This window comes from Mchenga conophoros, linkage group LG2, assembly GCF_057382185.1.
Source record: "Mchenga conophoros isolate Kocher_MC1m ecotype Shallow Benthic linkage group LG2, M_conophoros_male_GT1.1, whole genome shotgun sequence".
NCBI classification, from domain to species: Eukaryota; Metazoa; Chordata; class Actinopteri; order Cichliformes; family Cichlidae; genus Mchenga; species Mchenga conophoros.
The window spans coordinates 3,498,971-3,504,843 of record NC_140527.1 but is presented as its reverse complement, the minus strand read 5'-3'; the positions used below and the strand labels follow the sequence as shown (position 1 = coordinate 3,504,843).

Here is a 5,873-nt window from a genome sequence, read left to right as displayed (position 1 = left end):
CTTTTTTTAACGTCTCTGCCTGACTCCTGAATCTCCGTCCACTCTCAGCTCGATCCCCACCGGTAAGCGCTGCTTCTCTGTCTCTCTTTTCTGAAATGAAATGTCTATAAGCTGTATGAGGGATTTACCCAGTTGTTGTTAGTGACTTATGAAGCCAGTCGAAGTATAAGTCATGTTAAAGTAACACAATGGCTGCTTTTTTAGTGAAACGTTGTAATTTTACTATTTAAAAGGAGTGTTTGGTATGCTAGCCCTAAGTGCTAACGCCTAGCCTAGCTGCTATAGGCCCAGTGTGAAATTAATATGGTTCATTTGATTGTTTATTACAGTTATTGTGTTGTATTTGGTTCATTCGGTGTGTTAGTGTTTCTGAGTCTGTTAGGGAAGCTGAAGTTAGTTCTCTTCACAAATCAGTCAGTTAAAACGGCCTCATTCTTTCGGTTGTAAGGTAATGAGCCGTCATTTTAGAACCACTGATTAGCTGCTGAAGCAGCAGGGTCGGCAACTTCAAAGGAGCCATTTTACCGCCATTAGCTGTGTCCCAAAACGTCGGCTGCATCTTTCGGAGGACCCGGCCTTCGCGGTCTACGTGGACCGAGAAGGCTGTGAAACTGGACGGTCTAGCCTTCAGATTTGCGTCACCGCTGTCTCGCTGGAGTTTAATAAATTTGGCCGTCTGCTCCTTGCTATTTAAAATATAACAGGACACTGGCGTAAATTCTCGACCGTTTAACGTTTATTGAGCTATGTGAAAATCCCGGAGGAACCCACCGGATGGATTAATAAAGCTTTATTTAATCTAATAGTCTAATAACTTTGATCTCAGCCAAACAGATTTACTCCAGAACAAATAAAACACAGAAAAAGGCAAACAATTACATTTTTAAGTTATCAGAGTGACTTGTATATCATGTTTAACCTGAGTAGCGAAAGAGCGGGGGTCTGAACCCCCCTCCCGGCTTGCCATCGAGCCGGTGGGTGACAGACGTCTCTGAAAACGTCGGCACACTTTTGCAAATATGCGATGTCTTGATAAACCAAGCAGATATTTGCAATTTACACCGCTACTTTCTCGCCTAAAAATATGTTAAAAGTTTATGAAATGAAGGACTCATTTGTCGGCCGCATTTGAGACAGCCTTCGTCGACTGGCTGTGACATAATCGGCCTTCAAATGCGGCCTCCGGAGGATGCAGCCGACATTTTGGGACACAGCTTCTGACTGAAAGCCGGGAGAAGAAGAGTCACGTGCCTGTACCGGTGTGTTTTTGTGCTGTGGGTTAATTAACAGAAGGGAGAGAGAGAGTGAGGATGAAACACATAATATAAGAATAATAACATCTCTTAACAAGAAGTTTTTTTTAATTAGGTAATTTTAGTTTTTTAGTTAAATTTTAAGAACTGTTTAACAAACACTTGTTTGTGCAGGTTGTTTTTTTTTTTTTTAAATAAAACCTTCACCTGCAGTTCTGTTTAACTTCTCACTTTGTGAAAAACTAACGAAATATAAAAAACGTCCACCTTCAAATAAATAAAATGCAGCAGTGCACCATTAATATTATAAATATGATATGTAGATATTTAAAACAACAGCATATTAAATGATACTGTGTGCAGGTGATAATATTTTTAGGAAGCAGAATTTGAATGCAGACGAACTCAAATGTTGAAGCCTACAAAAATATCATCCAAGCTTTCATTTATGATTGTTCATGCTTTGAAATTGTGATGTCAGAATTTGATAAAGTGTGCAGAGCTAGGTGTAGTAAATCATTGCTTATTAAATCTACTGTGTTATCTAATAGCACCAAACTAATAGAGCTATCACATAACTGAGAAACGTGTGTGGCTTATTACAAATGGATGAAACCACATTTTACCTTAATGAAGACGTAATCTTTAATAAGGTGTAGAAAAAAGAGGTGAGTTGTTTGTTGCTGTGGTAAACAAAGAAGTGTACTGAATCTTTTGGACTACACAGAGTGATGCAGTATTGACTGTGATGCTGATTTGAGTTGTCTTATTCTGTGTTTTTGTGCTTTGTCTTTTGTTACACAGAGTGAAAGAGATCTTTGGTTTTGCCTTTGCTGGTAAGTAAACAGTGATTGTAACTGAAGCAGTATGAACCTGGCATTGCGTAGCACATTTGGCAACTTACATACAGTAGTCTGACTTTTTGTGATATGTTTCCATTTACTGATTGGCAAAAACACAAAGTCATAATGAAAAACTAAGAGAACCAGAGGTGTGAGTGGACATTGTTAGGTACATTACAGCCAGTGTGTCTAATTAGTTTATCACTTATTTGGTGAATATAATGTGTTTTAAAATTAAATAGAAAAGTTGCCAAAAAGGTACACTGCAAAATACATAAATATTCCTAGCAACGGGTACAATGAGAGGACTTTTTAGTGTAAAAATTTAAGACATTTAATTTTAATTACAAAACATGGTGCACCTCTGCTATTGTAACATGTCAATATTTATTTTAAGATTTACATATTCATATCAGACATGATGAGGTTTTCTGTTGCTTCTGATTTATATAATTACTTTGTATCTAACATTTTTAAAAGTTTTGGTTTTCACACTTTACTAGTACTGACCTGTTGTAGAAAATGTTGGAGCCACAAAGCTTCTGTGTAGGAAATATTTGGTATATCCTGCACTTGTGCCAACAAATATTGGTGGCTATTCTTTGTATTTCTGTAGTAAAGAATGCTTTTATTACACTTGCTATAGCCATGTGAGACGCTGCAGTTCATTTATCTCCTCTTTAGACTACAGTAAGCTCATAAAGCCTTAAATAAATTTACTAGTTAATTTATGTCACAGTAAATTGGATTGTGTGTGAAGAGGCTCAACAGTCTGAATCATCAAACAGTGATCTGATGAATTGTTTCCTTTCTCTAGACTGCTGATCTGATCGTCTCAGTCTGGTAAGTAAAGGTTTGTCTGAGGTGCAGTTCTGGGAAATGTTTCTCATTATAGGAGATTCAGTTTAGTGCAGTGAGTCAGCACAGCTCTTGGGAATAATCAGATCATAGAAAAGTCTATGTAAACATTTCCAGACTTACAGATCTCTCTTATCATCATAGTACATTTTTAATTAGGCCCTAATATCGGCCATGCTAAGTTTATTGTAGATTTAGTGGAGTGTGTATTAAACATGCCCCAAATTTGACTGAAAAATGTAGAAACTGCTGTTTAGGAGTCATCTGTCTCCAAATTTTTCATTTTGCCAAAAGTCATACTGAGTAAATTATTTTTTACTTTTATGTTAACTGCTCCCCAGACATTATGATATACTGTTGTACCAGGTAAGTACACACAGAAACGGGAATTTGAGACCTTTGGGCATTTAGGATCATGTGAGTTGAGTGCATGTGAAGTGTTTAAAGCAGGTGGTCTGAAACTGTCTGCTCTGACTTCATTGTGTGGGTTTAGCTTGACCATATAATGTTTATAGTAAGTTACTATAGCACCATATCTTGGTTTACAGACTCTGTTTGTTTTTATTGTGTTAATAGAATGCGAAAATGTCCTTAGAAATGTTCCACCACCATATGATAAACATTTTTATTCAGTTGAATCTAATAATGTACTGTACAACTCTTCAGTGTGTAATGATATATATGTTCTGTATTTTTCGGACTGTAAGGCGCACTAAATTCTAAGGCACATTAAGCCAAACAAAACAGATAAGTCAAACTTTATTCAACTCATTTACAATAACTCTCAAAATTGTTCAGTTGTAAGACATAAAATACAGAACAATACACTTACTTTTCAGGATTTATGGACTGATGAATGTGGATTGATCAGTTTGAAATCTGCTACATAAGCATGGCTCTCAACAGGTGCCAGGCCCTTATACACACACACCATATTATGTTGAAGCACAGTACGAATTACTCTACGAGGGTGCTGACTATGGTAGCCATGCTCCGACGATACATCAAGTGGTGCTGCTTTGTAGCTTACCAAAGTCATACTAAAACATTTGACAGAGTGCCGTGTACCACATAGAATTGGTTTGAAATCAGTAAGCACAACCATACATAAGGTGCACTGTCTATTTTTGAGAAAATTAAAGGCTTTTAAATGTGCCTTATAGTCTGAAAAATAGGGTAAAGCCAGGTTTATTGGAAGTGTGTCTAATTCCACTTTCTTTCTGTCTTACAGGTGACCTGCTGCAGAAAACCCTCTCCCTCTATCATTAACAAGCCATTAACAAGCAAATTCAGTCTGTCCTATCACTCTCCCTCTCCCTGCTCCATCTTTTTTGACAAGCCATTCTATCTTCTATCATTTCTCCGCCATGTACTCTATCTAATTTTGACAAGCATAAGCCCTAGTTTGACAAGAAACCAAGTTTGACAAGAAACCAAGGTTGACAACAAACCAAGTTTTTGGAAATTGAAGTTACCGCAACTTCGACGATCTGTTTTCAGAAATCTGAGAGATCTCTGCTCTCACTGCTCCTTCTTTCCTGTCGTTAAACTCTCTCATATCCACTCATTTTACTGGAAATTACAAGTAAGAAGTTGAATATACAGTACAGTAGAAGTCACTGTAGAAACTATTTACACAGCCCTAAATTTGTCATTTTAATTTTGCATTACACTTTGGAATAAACATTGATTGGCTGTTTGGCTTACAGGTGCAATTACTTTGAGAAATTATATAAAATATACACCTCTTAAAGGTTTATTTGTAATAAGACAATCTGGTTATTTTGTAATATATACATTCAGACTGCTCTATTTAGATAAATATTAAATTAGATTCAAATACATTTTTCAAGTCTGTTTCACTGGCTATAACATTTGACTACAAGTTTAAACTATTATTATTTAAGGACAAACCCTTTTTTTTGTCACTCAGTGTAAGTATTCAGTTACAATTGTCATCTAGAGGCTGCCCTGAGAACCCAGACTTCCTGTTTCCTGACTGCTGCAGAACATACAGCTGAAGAATCCTCATCGCCTGTCATCTGATCACCACCACAGCTCCTTATATTTGCTTTAGATTTTAGATATCTGAAAGATTTACACAAAGTCTACTTTAAAACTAAGAGTTTTATTATAGCCTGTTGATTGATTGTTGAGATTTATTCTGCATATTACTTCACAGAAGTATAGACCTATTCATTAACCAGTCTGGTTAAAAAAAAAAAAGTATAATATACAGTTTTTGAAAAAGCTACAATAAAACTTTTTAAAGATCTTTCAATAACTTTTATATTGAGTTTGTATTTAAGCCAGCCTTTTACATCAATTAAACAGTTATAAGAACACTTTATCATTTGTATAGTTTTACATTTATCCATTTAATAGAAACTTGAGGAGTTTTTCAGTGTTTACAGGTTGATTTTTGTATACATTTGTGTATAAATACATATAAGGTCCAGTTTGTACTTGCACAAAATGCCAAGGAAAGGTCAAAGGTCACAGTCCCAGAAGCTTAGATGGCAAAAGCAGAAGGAACAGGTAAATCTTTCTCAGACCGGTGAGCAGGTAAAGGTGTCTGTTACAAGTATTCCCAGTCCAGAAGTGCAGCTCAGCGTTCAGACAGCCGCAGTGTCTTATGCAGATGTGGTAAAGAGAGGTGTTTGCTCATCATCGGTGCCAAATGCTAAAGTACAGCAGGTAATCCAGACTGAACCCCAGCTAACTGTGCAAACGCAGCATGATGGAGAAGCTCCAGGACCGTCTCATGTACAGGTTACAAACAGTGAAAGTCGTTCACGAGTGAGTAGCATCTGTGCATCCCGAAGCCAGGCCAATGCTAAGTATGGAAAGTACCGGAATCAGCAATGCATGGCGAACAGTTTGGTTTTCCTGTCATTCTTACACGAGGATGAATTCATTA

General features: G+C 36.8%; 1 long non-coding RNA gene across 1 annotated transcript; it reads left to right on the top strand.

Moving 5' to 3' along the window:
• LOC146581505 (uncharacterized) lies at positions 1–4,659 on the top strand. The gene is made up of 4 exons (XR_014893528.1): positions 1–62; positions 2,058–2,089; positions 2,913–2,938; positions 4,185–4,659. It is a non-coding gene; the product is annotated as an uncharacterized LOC146581505 (long non-coding RNA).
• Positions 4,660–5,873: the final 1,214 nt, after the last annotated feature.